The 23,648-nt window shown below is 40.7% G+C and overlaps 1 protein-coding gene across 2 annotated transcripts in view; it reads right to left on the bottom strand.

Annotated features, from left to right (window-relative positions):
• The window catches only part of LRRC3C (leucine rich repeat containing 3C), a 49,621-nt gene that overhangs the window by 9,392 nt on the left and 16,581 nt on the right, over positions 1-23,648 (bottom strand). Inside the window, exon 1 of one of the 2 annotated variants that reach the window (XM_075845685.1) lies at positions 1,927-2,260. The exons of the other annotated variant lie outside the window; for it this stretch is intronic. The gene's annotated coding sequence lies outside the window, so the exon portion shown is untranslated. Of the gene's footprint in view, positions 1-1,926; positions 2,261-23,648 lie in introns of those variants that run through there. 2 annotated transcript variants of the gene reach the window in all.

The following is a 23,648-nucleotide window of genomic DNA, read 5'->3' as shown; positions in this document are numbered from 1 at the left end:
TGAACGAGGCCTAAAGTTGGGCAAACGTAAGATAGCTGTAGGCCAAATGCAAGTCCATTCATCCGCTATCTCCCCTGACTTCCCCATAGACATGCCATAAAGAAGGATATGCCGCTGGCAAAGACCCCTCCTGGGGCCTGGAAAGGATCGGACACAATGAAATCCAACATGCTCGATCCTTGATTGCCCAATACAAATTAAATTGTTGGCAGATCCTCACATTTTGTTAATGGCCAACTTTAGGCTTCAACTCCTGTTTGTATAAATGTGTCTTACTACGAAGCAGGAGTGGTTTGAATATGGTGTAGCTTGATCAGGATTAGAATGTGTACAACAACGGTAGAGGAGTGTGTTGATTTTGTGGGAAGAAGTGACCGATTCATATATGGTTTAAATATCATATTAATATGGAGATCATCTTGGTGATTGCAGCTTGACTGCAAGATCGTAGCTGGGACAACCCAAATCAACAGGTTGGATACTGTGCCGCATGACAACACTACCTGCTGTTATATGGGTAGCATTGTGCGGCTGTATGTGCAACAGCCAATGAAGCATAATTCTAATTCAATTTGCTAAAGGGTATGAAAATTAGGCAGAATTTACCAGCAGTTGCAGGGAACCTTTACAATTTAGATATTCTATAATAATAAATTCAACACGTGGAATAAATCAGATGGCATGTGATGCTCTAAGATAACATATCGTATCAATGTCAGATGGGGGCCGTACAATTTGGTAGATGCAGTAAAAAGATGAGTGCTGGGGGCCTGTGCGTCTGTCTTTCTAAACTTAGTATCCGGGAAGAAATATGTCAAGCAGTGGCATCTCATACAACATGACCACCAGTTAGGGTTTAGCATTGTTACCTTATAACACTAGAATCATGGGCTCGATTCTAACCGGGGCCACATCAGCATGAAGATTGTATATCCTACAGACACTTGAGAGGGCTCTCAAACTTCAGTCCCAAAACATATACATAGGTGAAATGGACCCTAGCGTGGTGTCTGAGGAAGTATATTTCAGTGACTACGTTATGTGTATGGCGCTGCAGAATACGCCAGAGCTATATAAACTGGTAAAATACACATGCTCGCACAATGATTTTTCTATTGACAGTCACAAGAAGATAGTATTGGAATTATTTCATTTTTGGGTGGAATTTTATAAACCTGCTAGGGGGGTGTTTATATTCAGGTCTCTGAGGACAAATTGTGCAAATCATTGGTTTTAGCAAACAGTTTTTGGAGGAATAACTGTTCCAAAGTATTAACTTGATGGTACTGAATTTTTTTTTCCTATTACACAAGGGAATATCCTCATGCCGTGGTTCATCACTGTGATTTGTAATAGTCAGGAACCAATGACAGGTTGATGGATTCATTAATGCATAATTGGATATTTAGTGGTGCAATGGATGCTTTAATGTTTTTCTGACTAGCTGGCGGAATTAACCCTTTTATCCCTTTAAAAGACTAAGCCAGTACTACATACTATTAAATTATACATCAGCAGGAGGAAGCCTCCTTAATGTTCTTGTATCTCTTCTAGAAAGGCTAGGCGATCTGACTAAGGTTGCAGGCTTGAAGGGCACACCCTGACTTGTTGGGAAAATAGTTTGTGTTACGACAAAGGCGAAGAATTATTATCTCATGCAATTACGGTACTGGGACTCCTTTTAACCTCTTAAAGACAAGTCACATCTTAGAAGCACTGGAGCAATCCCGAAGGGAGTTTCCTCTTGCAGGAGCACTTCTAGGGAGAGCCCATCAAGTGTTCAGCAGAGCAAGTAGATGTATTATATGAACGATGAGAATTGCCCATGACAATAATTCATATCTTTTTAATTCCAATATACCAAGAGTAACCCCGGCTATGCAATTAATTTCTTAGTATATTAATATTTAGGAAAACAAGCATTACCTGCATCTCCTCTGGTGGATCTGACCCCTCTTTGATATGTTAGGACAGGGTCTGGTGGTTGTATTCAGCGGAGGGTCCACAGAACAGGTCACCTAGACACTAGATTCATTCATTCATAAGCAACAGGCTTCTTGTAATCTACAAGCCTTCAACAGACAGAAAGTTGCTGTGATGATACAGGAACCTCCGTCAGGCATAGTCATGGAGATGGTACGAGGAGAGAAGCGCGCCTGTTATTCCCTGGTCCTGCTGGGATTATTAGAGCGGTGAAGGGAAGTCACACATATCTCAGCTGTGGCCCATCCTCACCTCTTCCTAACAAGCTCTCTGTGTGTTTTCCTGCACGAGAATGAGGTCTCTCAGCTGGGGATTGGAAACTCCGCCTGATGTGAAAGAAGGAAGGAGGGAGGGAGAGAGAGAGGTGGATAAAGAGAGAAGACAGTAGATGCTGGATGGGAGTATGGAGGGGAAGGAGAATAGAAAGGTGGAAAGGAAAAAAAAATGTTCCAGAAGAGGGAATGGAACTATCTATAAAGGAGATGGAGACATCCAAGGACGTGCAAGGCAACTGTCCATCTCAAGCAACAACCCTTGACTTATTTGCCAGTATAATGCTCGTGTCCTGTGATTCAGGGTGTGGGGAGTTTTGCGCGAGCAACAGAAGTCACGAGTCAAGTATTAGGGCTCATTCAGACGAGCGTAATACTCGTCCATGTGCTGTGCGTTGAAATCACTCACAGCACGCGGACCCATGAAATTCAATGGGGCCATTCTCTCATGCGATGTTTTTCACGCAGCGAGTGTGCGATGCGTGAAACTCGCTGCATGTCCTATATTGGTGCGTTGTCACGCACCTAGTCGCCTATTGAAATTTGTGTGCTGTCTGTGTTTCATGCATCAAATACATTGAAAAGCAGGGAAATCAAAAATTGTAGAAAATGAAGTGCTCGCACTGGCGTGAAAAACGCAGGCCACACGCAAAGCACTGTAATGTGCGAAAAACACAGCGTTTTTTACGTGCGCAAATCTTACACGCTAATCTGAATGTAGCCTAACACAGTATAAATGCCGGGACCACCACTGCAGACACTGCAAAACTACATCTCCCATTATGTTTACAAAGTCAAGGATTGATCTTATTTGCATAGGCTGACCATGATGGGAGATGTAGTTCAGAAAATTGAGGTATGTTTTTAGACTGGCATTTTGGAACATTATTTACTTCCCCAGGCATCAGAATCCACCGGCCACATTTCCGCTTAGATGAGAAATTTTAGAGAAAGTGCCCGGTACATGTGTCACACTTTAGGCCTCATTCGCACATTAACATTTTTCTGAAAATTTTAAACTTCATAAAAAAAGGCTAGCGTTATTAAAATAAAGGCGTTTTTCATTTGGTATCATTTTGCACATGCTTTTTTTTCCTGGTGTTTTTGAAGTCCTATAGAGAAGCCTGTGGGAAAAACACCTGAAAAACAAAGCACCATACTTAAAATGCCGCTGACCACAAAATTGCCTCAAAAATGCCACAAACCAAAACGCAATTGTGTGCAGTGCATTTGATATTTTACTATAGACTTTAATGTAACATCTGGCTGCATTAAAATACATCATTAAAGCGCCACGAAAAACTCACAAAATGCATCAAAACACTGTGTGTGAACTCCGTCTTATTGCTGGTGCAGATATACTACTCTAGAGAAAGGAGCTATCATTATTAGTGAGGCTGTATGTGGAATATTGCATCATTCGGTGTCAAATTAGCGTAGCGTTAGGGAAGGTAAAAAGGACTGCATGGGGTCCTTATGGAAGCAGTAATATGTATTGATCCTATAAGGAAAGGGGGGTGGGCTGAGACTGCCCTTGGTCCCTGTGTTGGGACTAGTAACTTCATCTGACCCAACCAATTGAGGACACGGCTTATGCACACAGATCTATTGTAGGGATGCGTAATATGGAACCATCGGGGAGAACACAGTGCCGTATAGAAGAATCATGCAGCGGCACATGGAGTGCAATTCCTACAGGTCCATAATACAGGCTCAATGTGCCACCAAACAGGCGACACGCACACGCTTTGCCCTTCTCAATATCATCTCAGTTTCCTAAAGAAAATGGCTCCATAGGGTTCCACCTTGTTTAATCTTTGCAGACAGATGATTGGCTTATTAAAATGACCTCATAATTACTGATGAGCAACAGCGTATGTGATTGGTCAAAACCAGGTCCACAAGCTCCACCCTATAGAATTTTTCACAGATACAAACCTCAGACTTGTTTGCCATTTAAATTCTACTGGAAAATTGAGCAATGGGACACTAAAAACTTGAAAGACCTAATATTCCACTCCCTTTGTTGCAACCCCAGGAAGCTGAGGTATGGGGAGCTGTATGGCTGGGCCCTAACACTGTATAGAGCCAGCTCACTCGATGGTCACCAATGATTTTTTTCCTCCTGACTAACAAAAAAGTAGTATTTTCTTAGTCAGATAAAAAAAAACATTGGTGACCACACTGCTCCTTTTACATTTAAAGCATCTCTATAGAGTGAGGACCCCAACAAACACCTCCCCATAGCTCAGCTTCCTATACCCCTGTGAGTGTGATATTAGTGGAGGGGAATATGGGGATAACTGTAGTCACTGGCATCTGGAGCCTTTGCGTGGAGTTAGCTTTTTATGAAATACTCCCAAGAGACATTGATTAAAACTCCTAAATGGTGACAGATGCACTTTAATGTCATTTCTTTATGCCATCTTGGTACTGAATTTGTGCAATCAAGTGGCAATAAATATAACATTATACTACATATTCTGTTCCCAGTTGTATTAATGCCACCGACGTCTGGGTAATTGTGCACAGAAGTGACATTCTGTATAGGAAAAAAAATGTAGGTCACTTCCACATAAATGCATCTGGTAAAATGGTACTTATGTGAGTGTTTATGTGTGTGTGCAGGATAATCAAGGTCGATATAGATCACTAGCTGCAGTCTCAGGTACGTATGATCACAGAAGCCTCCAGATTGAGAGTGAGGTCATAGACAGGCACTTCATTTAAAGTACATCTTGTGTGACCTATGCTCTCCATTGGAATAATTCAGCCCTCATCTACAGCTACAGGGCTACATGGTCAAGTCATTAGTATTCATCGTAAATATCGTGATATGTCATGTGAATACTATAATATAAAGCCTGTTACACATATCACCGCAGGACACACTGGTTCTAGCTGTCTATGGGTAGGAAGCATTCATCAGCTGAGTCATAAAGGAACATTGCATTTGAATTACTTCAAATATGTTTTTTAAAAGTTTTACAGAATGTACAGTGATACAGAATAAATGATGAAAATAAAATCCATTACCCGATAAAGCTGTGTCCGAACTGGGCAGCCCCTGTCTATTTTTCTTATTAAGGTGTATAGATGTATTAGGGGGGTCTCCTGCTTAGGACCTCCCTATATTAGCCAGATCAGAGAGCTGCTGGAAAGAGCAGCTGCAGATCTAGAAGACTTGGCACAACTCATTGGTATTGGCGCCATGTAGTAATACATTTCCCATGATCGTCAAGGAGCCTTCCTTTTTGAGTTGTGGACAACCCCTTTAAAGTGAATCTCCACCTTTTAACAACAGTCCAAAATTCTGTGCTGATTATTTATGTAATATATCTAGAAAATGTCCAGAGCTACATCTTTCTGATACAGAGCTCCAAATCCCCTTCTTATAAATAGATTTAAAAACCTGCCTACAGCCACCACTAGGGGGAGCTTAAGAGCTTATTGAATACTGTGTTAGTATTGAGCTTAATGTATAACAGTATGCATTAAGCTCCCTCTAGTAGTGGCTTTGAAATCGACATCTCTACGTGGGATTTGGAGCTCTGTAGCAGAAAAATGGAGATCGCACCGCTATAAAGATATATTAAGAAATTAATCCGTGCAGGATTTTCAACCAATAGATTTAAAAAAGTGATATATAAAGATGGACATTCTTACTTATATAAGACTGAACATCCTCTTTAAGATATTTGTCAATCCTGAGTAAGAGGATCGGATGCAAATGATTCCAGCTCTAAAACCATATCTTGACTAATTGTATTGATTATTGGAGAAGAATCTATCACATATTGTAATGCAGATAGAGTTCACTGCCATTATTAACTTGTATTGAGCAGGTTAGATGGATAGAGAGGGCTGATGACCTGCACATATCTTATGCACTAGATGTTCTAGTAACAAAACAGATGTTTAATCTCACTGGGGCTTCGTTCACATCTAAGTTGGGACTCCGTTCATGGGTTCCGTCAGAGCTTTCCATCAGGGGAACCCATGAACGGAATCCAAACTAAAACAGAAACTATAGGTTGTTTTGACGGAATCAATACCGTAGTCGACTACGCTATAGATTCCGTCAAAACAATGGAAACCTTACGCAACGGTGACAAACGGAAACCATTTGCAATGGATCCGTCACCATTGAAATTAATGGTGATGCAAACGGAAACCTATGGTGTTTGGTTTCCGTTCATGGGTTCCCCTGACGGAAAGCTCCGATTGAACCCATGAATGGAGCCCCGATTTGTCCAATGTAGTATATTCTCCAGTGCTGGCTAAGAGTGAATGTTCATCCTTGTGCTGATTCATTTCTTAATGATTTTAATAGCGGTTGGAGCTCTGTTTTTCTGATATAGAGGGCCCCTCTTAATAGATGTTTTGCTAAATAGTAAAATTCTGGCTGCCTGCAACCACCACTAGGGGGAGCTTAGGAGCTTACTGCATACTGTATGTACATTGATTTCAATAATAACATTCTATGCAGTAAGCTACGGCTGAGTGACGCCAAAATGCGGTAATTTTAATCTGTCAATGTAGGGAATTTGTAGCACTGTATCAGAAATATGAATCTGACCACTATAAAGATATATTAAAAAATTAAATCGTAGATTTCTGGACGTAAAACGACATAAAGATTAAAGTGGGAAATTTGCTTAAAGCTTTCTTCACTGAACATATAGAGAGAAATCTATTAACCCCTTATTTTCTGCAACCAGCACTCTAAATTAAAATAAGCATTTGTCTGTAAGTAGACTGTACAAAATAAATTATTGATGGGATTAAAATTGTGCCTGTTCTAGGTAGATTTGCGAGCGTGGAATACACTTTGTTCAGATTGTGGGTTTAATTAATTTAGCAGGTTGTTGGTTGGCTGGGCTGGATCAGGAACTTGCTGCATCTGCTGGCTGGGTCAGCTCGGAGCTGCCATTAGCAGGACTACCCCTGATTGCCATAACAAGAGCATCCGGACTGCAATTAGTATGTTAATTACCAAGCGCCGTTGTTATTTTAATTAAGGGTTACTGGAGAGAGGAGCAAAACTAAATAAATGAGTATTGAAGGGGGAAAATTGCAAGGCATGAATCTTGGCAGTTGCCCTCTTTTCAGAAAATTCTTGTCTGGTCGGCTGTAACAAACCTTTCTGCTAATGGAGCTTTTTATTTATTGAACACAAGTAACTTTGCTTTCGCTTATTTCAGTTCATAACATGGTTGTGTCAATGACTGCATTTGCTGAGATATTACAGCAGAGCTGAGTGCAGGAGGCCGTACTATGGAGCAGCAGGGACTCTGTGTCACTGTATGGTTTTTTATTCAGCGCAGTATGTCGGTAGTATTTTCTCCTGGATGCAATGCTTCTAGGGAAGAATAGCTCTGTAATATATCATCTGATGGAGCACGCTACCATTTTTTTATGCCAAAATCAGAGACATATGGAGGTTCAGTAAGGCACTATTCACTTTTATGGGTGCTTTATTACACCTCTGTGCAACCCAGAGGTGGTGCGGAGCCATAATAAGCCTGTGTGCATGATTACAACCTGCAATGTATTTTCCACAGATATATTTATCTTAAAGGGGTTAGCCACTACTGAACAACTGATGACCTATCTACCGGATAGGTCATCAGTATATCATCGGTGCAGGTCCGACACCCGGACCCCGCAACGTTAAGCTGCTCCAGGCTGTCGCCGGGCACCGGATGTTACAGCCCATTATGTGATGTACGGAGCCGGAAGCAGTTGGCTCCGTACATGGCATAGTGGCTGTGCTGCAGAACTGCAGCTTTGCTCTTATAAATTGAATAGTACTGCAGCTTGGACGCTATTCAGTGGCCGGAGTCAACTGTTTCCGGCATGTACGTCGGGCCCCACAGATCATGTACTGATGACCTATCCGATGGATAGGTCATCAGTTGTCCAGTAGTGGACAACCCCTTTAAATGTACAGCAAGGGGGACAAATACGCCAAAGTGCTGCTCCAGACCTAATGACCTCCCCACATCCAGTGTGACACACTCGGATAAGTATCAAAACTATATAGTCTTAGACCAGTAAGATAAATAAAAGATCTGCCCTATCTCGTTATGATAGTTCATGTCACAATACTCCCCATTACTCGCACTCCTACAACATGACCGTTGTAATGGTTCCTCTCTCCTTGTTTGCTAACACTATAGTGTCTGAGAAGAGGGGGAGGCCCGTACAGGGATACAAAACCCAAGAAAAAGGGGAATGGGAAAATAGTTAGGGTTCCAAAATTAATATGCCACAGAGGAGAGGAAGGGGTTGTTTTTATAGCATGCATTTCCAGATCGATATATGCCACACAACATAATGCACCACGTACTCATAAACCTATTCACAGCCGCCATCAGGGGACCTCAAATAATGTTCCTGGACTCATCTGATATATATTACTTATCTGATATATATTACTTATAGCCATATAATTTGAATTGGATAAATGGATGGATAGATATGATAGATAGATAGATAGATAGATAGATAGATAGATAGATAGATAGATAGATAGATAGATAGATAGATAGATAGATAGATAGATAGATAGATAGATAGATAGATAGATAGGATAAATAAGATAGATTAGATTAAGTTTAATGTGGACAAATGTAAGATTATGCACTTACTATTATGCATTACATGGTAAAACACTGGGTAAAACTGGTACTGAAAAAGTTTTGGGTATATTGGTGGATAGTTCGTTTACCTTTAGTAACCAGTGCCAGGCAGCTGCTGCCAAGCCAAATGAAATCATGAGATGCATCAAAAGTGGCATATATGCTCATGACAGTTTTGCCTCTATACAAATCACTACTCGCATATGGAATATTATGTACAATTTTGGGCACCTGAGTATAAGTAGGACATGGCTGAACTAGAACAGGTGGAAAGAAGGGCAGCCAAGGTAATTAAGGGAATGGGCAGATTGCAGTACCAAGAATGGTTATCAAACTTAGGTTTAGAAAAAAGACGACTTATTGGCGATCTAATTATAATGTACAAACATATAACTGGACAGTACAGAGATCTTTATAATGATCTTTTTACAACTAGGCCTGTAACAATGACAAGGGGGCATCCTCTAAGTCTAGAGGAGAATAGGTTTCACCATCATCACAGACGGGGATTCTTTACTGTAAGAGCAGTGAGACTCTGGAACTCTCTGCTGCAGGATGTTGTGATGATTGATTCTTTGAACATGTTCAAGAAGGGCCTTCATGCCTTTCTTGAAAAATATAATACTACAAGTTATGAGTTCTAGATGCTGGAGATGGGACGTTTATCCAGGGATTCATTCTGACTGACATATTTGGAGTCGGGGAGGAATTTTTTCCCTAATGAGCCAATTGGCATCAACCTGATGGGGGTTTTGCCTTCCTCTGGATTAACACGGTAGTATTATAGGTTGGACTTGATGGACCTGTGTCTTTTTTCAACCTTATCAACTATGTAACTATGTAAGGCCCCATGCACACAACCGTAGATTTTATCCGTAATTACTGTTCGCAAATACGGACCGTAATAATGGACCCATTTATTTCTATGGCCGACGGGCACCTTCCAGTATATTTACGGGAAGGTGTCCGGCCCGTAGAAAGCTTCTGTAAAAAATAGGACATGTCCTATTTTTTTTTTTCCACGGCCCGTGCTCCCATTCTTTATAATGGGAGCACAGCCCGCAAATGCGGATGACTGTCCGCGACCGTACGTGGTCGGCCGTGCCCTTAATCACGGACCCTGATTACGGGCATGGTTATGGTCATATGCATGGGGCCTTGCTATGTATGTATGAGATTGAGATGGATATGTATGAGTGATAGATATGTATGAGATAGATAAGTATGAGTGATATATAGATATAGAGAGAGAGAGCGATAGATTAGATGGATATGTATGAGATAGATGAGTTTGAATAAATTTATGACTTGGGGATGTCACTATCTTTCATCTCACCAAAATCTACATGGCTACAGATTGTGTGTATGACAGCATGATGAGCCATATACTGAAGCGCTGTATAGACACCCCCCCCCCCCCAGTCATACTTCAGAATACCTGCCCTTAACTGTCCTCCTGAAGGATACAGCTGCCAAATAATGAACAATAGACCTGGTTACTGTGCTGCTGTTTACCTATATGGTGTATATTCTATATTCTCAGTTTTTCATGGTGCTCTACTACAGATTGTTAAATGCTTTATCCATTATTTTTTCTTGTAATAATTACAATTATTTAGGAAATACAAGAAGTGACGTTGTAATATAAACCCTTTTTCTACTGCACTTTCAGTTATCTCAATGCAGCCGGCGCTGTAAACAATGGAGGCTTCCATTCTGGTTGTCATGGTTACGTCCCAGCACTTGTGTACATATCGCTACTATAAGTGTTTATATACATTCTGTAGATATCAAGAAAAAGTAACACTGGACAGAGCCAAGACCATTATTCTCCTTATCAGCTCTGACAAGTCAAATATCCAATGCCCTTTGTTTTTGGACAAAAGTTATAGAGTTACTGGACAAAAGTTAATATACATATATTTTCATAGATATATACATGTCCCTTGATGTAGTCATGGAAACCAGAATGAAAATCTCTATTGTCGTATTGCTGCCTGCAGTCAGAGAACTGGAAGACACTGCAGAATAGTTTTGTTTTTTTATTATTATTATTATTATTATTATTATTATTATTATTACTATTATTATGCACGAACTTTGTGTTTACTTTCTAAATATACTTTTATCTTGTGTTTTCAATTTGGGACCATGATGCTTTGTGGCAAAGGGCCACATTCAAACCTCTAGCCAACAATGGCTTACTAACAGTCTCTACTACAGAATGTCTGGGACTTGTATGACACATATTGGATATCTATGGATCATCAATGTTTTTAGTGGGCCTCACTATGAAAAGTCTACTGCTCCGAATTTCTACTTCAGGCACAGTTGTATGACAACACTGCAGGAGAAGGGGACAATTTGTCATCAGGATCTCTCAGTAGTGCAGACTCAGGCTTTGGGCCTGTAACGTCAAGTGATCATATCTCTGCCTAGAAGTTAGATATTAAAAAAATTATTTCACATTTTTTTATGTGCACTAAAGAGCTGTTTTATTTAATCTTCTGATAGGAATCTTTAAACCTTTGTAATGCAATTCATTGCTGTATACTGCTGTATACTGCTGGCATCTGATGGATGGTGACTGTTAAAGTTATACCAACAAATTAAACCAGAGACATTATATTGTAATACAAGATTATTTACAGGACTTATTACATGGGTCATGTAATAAGACTGATCCACAGAAATGGCACATGACACTATTTTGGGGTTTCAGTTTTCCACCTTGTAGATTCTGGGGTTGACTCAAGTATCCAAAAATGACAACAGAAAAAAAGAACCATTGCAGCTCCCATAAGGGTTGTCATCCATCTTTTCCAGACACCCTGAATGACAAATCGATCGTGTTATGCAACAGAATATAGTTGTATAACTAGGCAGATTTGCCATTCAGGTGACTGAGAAAGCTAGGTGACAACCCCTTTGGGAACATCTATAGTGGGAATACACTTAGATTTCCCATATAGTTAAGAAACAGATGGATTACTGTTAATATTGTATCCTCTCTAGGTCTATATACATTACCTTGTTTTCCTACAGCCAATATGCTCTTAGATTGTCCGTATCATTTATCATCGTATCGTATAATAGTCATCAATTCTGCATAATTCTACTAATTGGCCTGTCCTGACATCATTATAGTTAACGTTGTAACATAATAACGCTATTATTATAGGGCGATCTTTATATATGATAGAAATTACCATCTAACATTACCTTAGTTATTCTCTATAGTGCCCTGATATAAATCACAGTAACTGAGGCTATTTAGCAGTGTCACGGGATATGCTATTTATATCTGGATCCTGCATGTCTTGTCGTTTTTGTCCACAGACGGTGACAGGAGAGGTGTCGAGAGTGACATTCCCCTCTCCTAGTCACTATTGGTAGGAAATGAGACAGCAGGAGAAGGTGATCTTAATCCAAAGTCACTGCTCTCCCCAAACTTCGCCACTCTTGATCTCAGGAAAGTCAAATTTCCTTGATTAGAGACACATACAGATTACAGCGATCAACCTTGATTGGAATTGCTCTTTAAAGATTCCAAGTTCAAAAGAAAATGTTGCCCCCCAAGAGCACGGACAGCAGAGGGCGACTGTGCAAGAATAGTGTGTGGACTCAATGCATGTGATTTATTAAGGAGTGAGGTGTTCATGATAGAGCGCCTCCCTCTGGGCCCCTAGCAGAACTTTGCACAAATTGATATTCTGCTCTATGTCATAAGCGGATGTGGGTGCTGTGATATAATAAAATAGGGCAGGGTTTTGAGGCTGAAGGCACAACTATGTGATATTATGTAACAGGGTTATGTTATATTACAGTTATGTAATAAGATAATATTGCAGGGATGTGAGGGCTGCTGAGCTGAGAGTCTGTATCCTTCCATGTGGCACCAGTATGAATATGCCCCCTTCCTAGTGTTGGTATATGTCACCATATCCCAGCATAAGTGGGTGCTTACAGCTCCCCATAACTATCCCTTGTTGACCAAAAGACTAGACTGGAGGCTGGTGAAGGACTATAAGAGTCGTTTTCGGGTAGCAGGGGAGAGGGTGAGGTTGACTGCTACTTGTAAGAAACCTCAGTCAAAAGCAAAGTTTCGGATTGTTTACCTCTATGGAAAATTGCATTCAAGTAAAAGAATGTTAAAGTCTTTACTCCTTTGGTCCTATTCCAACATAAAGTACGACTTTGATGATGCCCCAGTCTGAGGTCACGTGTATTTGAAGGAGCTGCCACTCTCTCTACTCTAGTGTTGTGCCGCTTACAACCATAAAGCCTTGTTCACACAGTGCAGATTTGATGCAGATTTTGCCTGTATTTTTAAGCTAAAAACAGAATGTGAACAGAAGTAATTTATAAATGAATGCCTTAAAGTGTCTTTGTTGTAGGATCCAATACTGGTTTTGGCTTGAAAAATGCATTCAAACTCTGCAGCAAATCTGCACTGTGTGAACAGGGTGTAAAAGCGGTTTTTTCTGCCTCCAACTTTTTCTTGTAAGACAGATGGCTAGTGTCACCTCTGAGTCTAATTCCTCTTTTCTTGATTGATAAAATGATGCCTGTGGTAAGGAGGATCCATGAGCAGGTTAACATTGCCTGTGAGGAGGGGGGATGGCGCAGAGTTGGGGTCCCTTCTCCACCAGGTGCATAGCAGTTGCCTGGGCTGCCTATATAACATGTATGCCCTCGCCTGTAATTCCTTTGACTTTGTTTAAAGGGTTAAGGCTTCGTTCACATCTGCGTCAGGGCTCCGTTCCGTCTGAGCTTTCCGTCGGAACGGAGCCCTGACTCACACAAACTGAAACCGTAGGTTTCCGTTTCCATCACCATTGATTTCAATGGTGACGGATCAGGTGCCAATGGTTTCAGTTTGTCTCTGTTGAGCAAGGGTTCCGTCGTTTTGACCGGATGAATACCGTAGTCGACTGTACTGTATACCGTATGAATATCGTAGTCGTATTGGCTGCAGCAGTCACATGGGATGAAACTGGAGGAAGAAGCAGAGCGTTCTGGGTAAGTATAATTTTTTGTTCTTTGAGATGCGATTTTTGCTGCGGAATCGTTGCGATTCTGCCACAAAAGACTCAACACTTGGCTATTTGTTACGGGTTTTGAACCCCCATTGAATTCGATGGAGAAAACACGCAGCAGAAAAGCAAAAAAACGCAGCATAAATTAACATGCTGCAGAATTAAATTCTGCACCGCAGGTCATTTTATTAACATTTTCGCTGCGTGTTTTTCTCATCCACTTTGCTGCTACTGTAAATGCTGTGGAATTTCCGCACAGAATTCCATTTCGGAAATTTTGCAGCGTTCACGCTACGTTTTAAATGAAGCCCTTTATACAGTCTCCCGTCTAAGCTTCCCATATTATTTACTGTTTTATATAAATCAATACAAGCCTGTAATATGACAGTGTGCAGAGATATATATCCGATAATTAATGTACATAACGCCATTAATCTCCTCTCATACACGGAGCTATTGGTGGAGACCGGTCTCAGTTCTTCTAGCTATACAGCCAAGCAGCAGAGCTGAGCATAGCAACGTGAGAGCAGGCGGCATCAATCCTATACATTACGCAGCCCCTCCACAGCCAATGACGCTCCACATGTTTCCTGCTTAACTAGCAACTCCCTAATACATTATATTGTTGGAGAAGCTTTGATCAGCTGCAGATCCAATGAAGATCTATCACGGGGGGATTAAAATCCTTTCTACCCGCTAGTAGGACATAAAGTACAATTTTGTAAGTCTGTAAATGGGGAATTAAATTTCTCTGGCAGTAAAGAAACAGCTGATAGTATCGAATTTGAAACAGCGACTTATTACGTAATCGCTATTTAACAAACATGTTATTGATTATTATATCTATTTCTGGAAATACTGGGTGACATCAGCCATTGCAGCTTTATCAAAGTCCTTGTGCCGTGGGCAAATTCTCCACCTTCTTGTTTGCTAACAATGCAGTTCCTATAGAGAGATGGGTCCTGCACAGGTTCTCGCTACCCAATACCAAAGTGGATGGAACCAACCATGGCTGTGCCGCTACTATCCAAGGCACGTATAGCAGCCACACGGTCTGCCTCTATAGTATGGAACATAACTAGCTAGATTTGCCATTTGGTCAGCGGGGGGGGGGGGGGGGGGGTCCCGATCTGATATTGATAGCCTATCCTAAGCATAGGCCATGAATTTTAATATCCCGGATAACCCCTTTATTGGCTGACCTATTGGGTGTTATCCAGTATTCCCAGAGACAGATCTAACTAAGAAACAGCTGAATATAATATTTAATAACTAAAAGAAGAAAGTGAATTTCTACCAAGAAATAAAAATTGGCAACATTTTATTAAAATTAGAAGTTGGATTAGTGACCAAAGTTTGGAAATGGTGTCTTCATTATAAAGATGACAATCCATCACTGTAAAAATAGCTATACCATACCATACCATACCATTTCAACAAGCTTTGTAATATTTGGTTGGCAAGGCTCTTTTTGTTCTCCTCGTACTAGTGTATTTTATTTTGCCGACTTTTGCATTTGCCGTTTACTGTAACTATGAGCCAAAACAATCAAAACAGGATTGGTTAACTGAGAACTTTAGTCAATTCCCCTCCTCCGATATGAAGTCAGGTGTCAAGAACAGCGTGGATTTATGTTTATGACAATAATGAGAAGACTGAAGCACAGTCCAGCACCGCGCAGGTTAATAGTACATAAAACAGGATTACATCTGGATTGTAAAAATTGGATTTCTGTATTAACATACAATCTGTTCAGTGACCCCATTTGGCAGGGTTTACCTAAACTCAAATGCAGTGGTTGTGAAACTACTATTCCCAGCATATCCTGAGAGTTGTAGTGTCTCATTCTTTTTTAGAAGTGTATTATGCATACATTATCCACTGTGTCTGTCATTATACTGTGTATTCCCTAAGGGACTTGTGGAAAATGTTCTCGTTTTTTTAAGATTTCTGTTTGTTGTCAGTAAATAGAAACATTTGTTTACGTTCAAAAACCTAGTCCTGCTTATACAGCTGAGATTTTGCTTCAATATATCAGTGCAGGCATTTTAAGCTACACTGATACTTAAACTTTGTCTTCTATAAGTTACGCAGTGAAGAAGCGCTAATCCCTGTAATGTCCACCTCTTACCTACAATGATACTTTGTAACAAACTGCAGCTACGTGAGCTGGACTAGGTCAAGATAGGCTTTCAGACTCAATGTAACCATTCGAAGATTTCTTTCTTGAAAATGTGGAGGCGTTTAATTATATTACAAAGTGACATAACTTTTCATTATATAATGATTAAAGAGGTTTTCTTATCAAGACTGATCACCACAATCACCACAAAGTTATATGGTGCCCATTTAAATGAATGGGTGACCCTATAATATATGGTTAAGCCAAGTTCTCCAGAGTAGCAGTCTCTTTTACTGACCATGGAACACCCTCTATGACGTTCATATGAACCTTCATAAGACAACCAATGTAAGCTTTATTTAACATTGGACAACCTCTTTAACCAAAACCATGTAAGTTTGGCTATGGAGTCCTCCCCACCTGATATAGTTTGGACTTCTTATCTGACTTATGTGCTGGATCCCCCTAGCGAGGACTATTATATCCCAGTAGGGTTATTGCCCACTCTTTACTAATGTCACTTCCATCCACGTCCCCATCGATAGATAAAAAGAAACATTACTTTGGCCTCATGCACACGGGTCCGTTGCGGTCCATCGCAAAAAACCTTTGTTGTGCATCCGTGTGTCATCAGAATTCACAACAATTTCACCAGTAGTGAATCCGGATCGTAAAATGAAATATCCTAAATTTTTGCAGTTCGGATTTACGGTCATGTGTATGGGGCCATGGAATTGAATGGGGCCGCAATTTATTGCAAGCGCAAATGCACAGTCGTGTGCACGAGGCCTTAAACACTGAGGCCCTATGCACACGACTGTAAAATCACCCATAATTACGGACCCATTCATTTCTGTGGCCGATTGACACCTTCCCGTATATCTATGGGAAGGTGTCCGTGCCGTAGAAACCTGACGAAAAAAATAAGACGTCCTATTTTTTTTATTTTACAGACCATGCTCCTATACTTTATAATGGGAGCATGGCCCGTAAAAACGTCCGGCTGTCCGCAGAAGAAGCCATTGTGTGGCTGACCAATACTCCTATGGAGTCAATGTCTTAATGTTTTCTTCTGCATCAATCTCATCAACTTCCAGTGCCTCATGTCTCAATAGATACTGATAAACTTAAAGGAAGAATATTGGTTAGGCCCCCAACATGGCGGCTTCCACCATATGTTGGTGACACGTATTAGGTTAAATTAGATGTTAGATGGCAGCTAATAAATAGCTGAAGGTTACAAATGGTCCCATAAAACAGCGATGCCTGGAGAGATGCATTATTTACAGGTCATTCTATATCTTATTTGGGTCTTAGTTGCTATTAAATATTTTTACCACCCAGCTGCTGCCCATTAAATAATTCATTAGCGTCTGTTCTTGTATAGTGAGTGCTATTAGTCCAGCAGATGCCACACAAAGTGATTGCTCTCCACACTCCCTACGTTACCAGTAGCGGCTCATGCCAACAAATACTTCAATTCCTCTCAGGAATATATATTTTAACAGACTAGAATATGTGACTTATGTGAATATATGACTTAATGGCTATGTATCGCTTTGAAAATGTTTTTTTTTAAAATAAAAAATGTCTATCATTTTGATGGGGGAACTTTCTAATTACTTTTTATTCAAAATTTCAACTTTTTGAGATACAGCTGCTTTGTATCCTGTATACAGAGCAGCTATATCTAGCACTGAAACCTGTATCTGTCAGGTCAACGGGACTGATGGGTTCAGAGTCAGCGGGTCGGATCGAGCTCTTACCGATCACATCTAAATTCATAGGACCCGCTGTCACTGAACCCGTAAGTCCCGGTAGATACAGCTGCCCTGTATACAGGATACAAAGCAGCTGTATCTCAAAAAGTACAAAATAATTTTTAATAAAAAGTAACAAGAAAGTTGCATCAAACACACTGATAAACATATTGATTTTTTTAAAAAAAAGTTTACAAACATGTACATAGCCTTTAAGGCGCGGCCTAATTGATCAGTGGAGCCTAAGGTGCCTGACAATCTGTGCCTACTGGCTCTGGAGATGTCAATTTGGTGCTGGTGACAACACTCTGGACCAAAAGTCTAACTAGAATTTTTAACAATTTTATAGAAATCAACAAATCAGCTGATTTTTGTAATACTAAAGGGAAATATTCTTTAACTTGTAGTTCTGGTACCCCTGTACATGAATACCAAATTTGTCCAATCCCTTGTGATTGTAGCAATGTTAATGATGATATTAGAAAATGTTATAATGGGCAATAATAATCCAAAGTGTTCTTAATAATAACAGGAATGATTCTATAAGAACCCTGTGGGACCCCCCAAAAAGTAATTGTTCCTACTTTCAGGATCTACATTTAGACAAAGCAAAACATTCTGTAATGTCCTTCTGTTGTAAGAAATAATGATTATCAATTACGATTGCGGCCACAGAAGCCATTTTTGACTATAGTAGAAACAAGGCTGAATTATACAGAGGGCAAAAGAGACAATTGCCAGGGACACTCACCACCCACTTCCGTTCAGACACTGCCATAAGACTTGGGAGTTTGTAAAAACTTGGACTTAAACGTACCTCAAGCAATATAAATCTCCGCTCTCCTTCCATGTGGCTCGCCTCTAAAGCTCCATTTACTTGTACTATTAACTAGAAGAAACTGTGGTTGGGCAAAAAAAAATTATGCCATAGAGAGAGAATGATGAGCAGTTGCCAGATACACATGGTGCCGCTTATTTACCATTTGAACAGAGTATCAGGCATATTAAAATTCAACATGATGAATAAAGGGGGACAGTGGAATTTCCCCCGTACACATTAGATTGTTGTCAGATCCTTTTGAGATCAATGCGATCTGCCAACAATTAACTAATGTTTATGTCCAGCTTAAAGAGGCTCTGTCACCAGATTTTGCAGCCCCTATCTGCTATTGCAGCAGATAGGCGCTGCAATGTAGATTACAGTAACGTTGTTTTTATTTTTAAAAAACGAGCATTTTTGGCCAAGTTATGACCTTTTTTGTAGTTATGCAAATGAGGCTTGCAAAAGTCCAAGTGGGTGTGTTTAAAAGTAAAAGTCCAAGTGGGCGTGTATTATGTGCGTACATCGGGGCGTTTTTAATACTTTTACTAGCTGGCCGTTCTGATGAGAAGTATCATCCACTTCTCTTCAGAACGCCCAGCTTCTGGCAGTGCAGATCTGTGACGTCACTCACAGGTCCTGCATCTTGTCGGCCACATCGGCACCAGAGGTTTCAGTTGATTCTGCAGCAGCATCGGCGTTTGCAGGTAAGTCGATGTAGCTACTTACCTGCGAACGCCGATTCTGCTGCAGAATCATCTGTAGCCTCTGGTGCCGATGTGTCCCCGCTCGTCTGACACGATGCAGGACCTGTGAGTGACGACACAGCGTGATCTCTGGAGAACACGGCTGTGTCTGCACTGCCAGAAGCTGGGCGTTCTGAAGAGAAGTGGATGATACTTCTCATCAGAGCACCCAGCTAGTAAAAGTAGTAAAAACGCCCCGATGTACGCACATAATACACGCCCACTTGGACTTTTACTTTTAAACACACCCACTTGGACTTTTGCAAGCCTCATTTGCATAACTACAAAAAAGGTCATAACTTGGCCAAAAATGCTCGTTTTTTAAAAATAAAAACGTTACTGTAATCTACATTGCAGCGCCTATCTGCTGCAATAGCAGATAGGGGTTGCAAAATCTGGTGACAGAGCCTCTTTAAGTTGGCCACTCATCATAGGATACTGGGGTCCGGGGTCTTCACTAACCTTCATTCAGCTCTATGTAAAAGATTCAAGTGAGATTTATAATTCCTGATAGTAAATAACATTATATCGTGTCTTCAGCACCAAGGACAGCAACAAACCTGTGGACTCAATAGTAATACATTGCCCTGTCAAATAGAAGTCCTCATGCAAGTGTGATATCCCCAGTCTCCATAGATCAGTATAGATTTTACAGGATTTTATACTATATACAGTGTGTGTGTGTGTGTGTGTGTGTGTGTGTGTGTGTGTATATTACATAGTTAGATAGTTAGTACGGCTGAAAAAAGACACATGTCCATCAAGTTCAACCAAGGGACGGGAAAAGGGAAGGAAAAATTTCTACACATAGGAGCTAATATTTTTTTGTTCTAGGAAATTATCTAACCCTTTTTTAAAGCCATCTACTGTCCCTGCTGTGACCAGCTCCTGCGGTGACTATTCCATAGATTCACAGTTCTCACTGTAAAGAAGCCTTGTCGCCTCTGCAGCTTGAAGCTTTTTTTCTCCAGACGGAGGGAGTGCCCCCTTGTTTTTTGAGGGGGTTTTACAAGGAACAGGATTTCACCATATTTTTTGTATGTGCCATTAATATATTTATATAAGTTAATCATGTCCCCCCTTAGTCGTCTTTTTTCAAGGCTAAATAGGTTTAATTCTTTCAATCTTTCCTCATAACTTAAATTCTCCATGCCCCTTATTAGCTTCGTTGCTCTTCTTTGTATTTTTTCCAACTCCAGGGCATCCTTTCTATGAACTGGAGCCCAGATCTGAACTGCATATTCTAGATGAGGCCTCACTAATGCTTTGTAAAGTGGTAATATTACATCCCTGTCCCGTGAGTCCATGCCTCTTTTAATACACGACAATATCCTGCTGGCCTTTGAAGCAGCTGATTGACACTGGATGCTGTTATTGAGTCGATGATTTACAAGTACACCCAGATCCTTCTCAACAAGTGAATCCGCCAGTGTAGCTCCCCCTAGGACATATGATGCATGCAGGTTGTTGGTACCCAGATGCATAACTTTACATTTATCTACATTAAACTTCATCTGCCAAGTGGACGCCCAAACACTTAGTTTGTTTAAATCTGCCTGCAATTCATGAACATTTTCCTTAGTCTGAACTATATTACATATCTTGGTGTCATCTGCAAAAATAGAAATAGTGCTATTAATCCCATTCTCTATATCATTAATAAATAAGTTGAATAATAGTGGTCCCAGCACTGAACCCTGGGGTACACCACTTATAACCGGTGACCATTCAGAGTAGGAATCATTGACCACAACCCTCTGGATACGGTCCTTGAGCCAATTCTCAATCCAATTACAAACTATATTTTCTAAACCTATAGTCCTTAATTTACCCATTAGGCGTCTATGGGGGACAGTGTCAAATGCCTTTGCAAAGTCCAAAAACACTAAATCCACAGCGGCCCCTCTGTCTAGACTTCTGCTCACCTCTTCATAAAAACAGATTAGGTTAGTTTGACAACTTCTGTCCTTAGTAAAACCGTGCTGGCTGTCACTTATAATGCTATTTATTGTCACATAATCCTGTATATAGTCCCTCAATAGCCCCTCAAACATTTTCCCCACGATGGATGTTAAGCTTACTGGTCTATAATTACCCGGGGAAGACCTAGAGCCCTTTTTGAAAATAGGCACCACATTTGCGCTGCGCCAGTCCCTTGGCACTATACCAGTCACTAGAGATTCTCTGAATATTATGAAAAGGGGGACAGAAATAACTGAACTAAGCTCTTTAAGAATTCTAGGGTGTAACCCAGACATGGGCAAACTACGGCCCGCGGGCCACATACGGCCCGTTAGGCTTTTTAATCCGGCCCGCCGAACTTGTCCAAATAATAGTAAAAACCTCCTTTTTTTTCCCCTTTCCCTGCAATGCCCACGTTTTCCCAATAGATGGCGCACTCAAAACACATTGACCGTTGTTAACCCCTTAACGCCGAAGGACGGATATATCCGTCCTCAGCAGCTGCTAGTTCGCGCAGGAGGACGGATATATCCGTCCTGTGATCGCGCGGGTACTGACAGTTTACCCACGCGATCAGCGGCAGGAGCACGGCTGTTATACACAGCCTGGCTCCTGCTGCAACTGCCGGAATCGAAGCACGCGCCGATTCCGGCAGTTTAACCCATTAAATGCCGCTGTCAACAGTGACAGCGGCATTTAATGTGTTTGACAGAGGGGGGAACTCCCTCTGTCTCCCGATCGGCGCCCCCGCAAACAAATCGCGGGTCGCCGTCGGGTTTCCATGACAGCCGGGGGTCTAACAAAGACCCCCAGGTCTGTCTTCAGCATCTGCCTGTTAGGCGATGCCAGAGGCATGACCTAACAGGATGCCTGTCAGTTTTTACAGGCAATAATGCTTTGGTATACGAAGTATACCAAAGCATTATATATGCGATCGGCATATCGCATAGTGAAGTCCCCTGGTGGGACTAAAAAAAAAAAAGTAAAACCGTTAAATAAAGTTTGTGAAAAAAAAAATAAAAAAAATTACAGTCAAAGTCAAATAAAACTACTTTTTTGCCCCAAAAAGTGGTTTTATTTAATAAAACGGTCAAAACAAATCACACATACACATATATGGTATCCCCGCGATCGTAACAACTTGACCAATAAATTGAACACATTAATTAAACCGCCGGATGAACGGCGTCCAAAGAAAACGCAAAAAACAACGGCAAAATTCTCTCTTTTCTCCCATTCCCCCCATAAAAAATAAAATAAAAGTTCATCTATAAGTCCTATGTACCCCAAAATAGTACTAATGAAAACTACACATTGTCCCGCAAAAATCAATCCCACGTACGGCCACATCGACGGAAAAATAAAAAAATTACGCCTCTTGGAACGCGGCGATGCAAAAACAAGTAATTTTTTTCTAAAAGGGTTTTTATTGTGCAAACGTAGAAAAAACATATAAAACCTTTACACATTTGGTATCCCTGTAATCGTGCCGACCCATAGAATAAAGTTAACATGTTATTTACGCTGCATAGTAAATGGCGTAAATTTATAACGTGAAAATTAATGCTGGAATAGCTGCTTATTTTCAATTCTCTCCTAAAATAAAGTTAATAAAAGTTAATCAATATGTTATAAGCATCTAAAAATGGTACAATTACAAAATACAACTCGTCCCGGAAAAAACAAGCCCTTATACGGCTATGTCGACGGAATAAAAAAAGAGTTACGACTCTTGGAATGCGACCGTGGAAAAACAAAAAATAATCCTTGGTCATTAACGTGCAAAATGGCCCGGTCATTAAGGGGTTAATGTGGCGCGTATTTCTCTTTATTTCACTTTAATTTTCACTTCGTTTCACGTCACCATTAAGCCCTTCGGTTTTCAAAGAGTACAATATCAGCCGTCACTTTGCCACGAAGCATGCAAACTATGCTAGCAAGCAGTCAACACAAGAACGGGCGGCTACTGCTCAGAGGTTGGCAGCTAATTTACAGAGTCAACAGAACTTTTTTCTTGATAAATCACAGTGCGTATGTTATTTTAATCTATTTACATTTCCTCCTCCCAGTATCTGCGAAATAGTATGTAAATGCCATATCTTGCATATTCCTTGAGACAAATTTATTAACTGATATTTTTCACATTTGAAAGACCGTTAATAAATTGGGTTGTAGTGTTCTTACTGTGCTATGAGGTTTGCACACACTACATTTAATGCTTTAGTATATCCGGCCCAAACACTCCCTCCAAATGCTCCTGGCCCGGCCCCTCTGTCAAATTTTAGAACCCATTGTGGCCC

The sequence above is a fragment of the Rhinoderma darwinii genome, chromosome 13 (genome assembly GCF_050947455.1).
Source record: "Rhinoderma darwinii isolate aRhiDar2 chromosome 13, aRhiDar2.hap1, whole genome shotgun sequence".
In the NCBI taxonomy this organism is placed as follows: Eukaryota; Metazoa; Chordata; class Amphibia; order Anura; family Rhinodermatidae; genus Rhinoderma; species Rhinoderma darwinii.
This window is presented reverse-complemented; position numbering and strand designations above follow the sequence as displayed.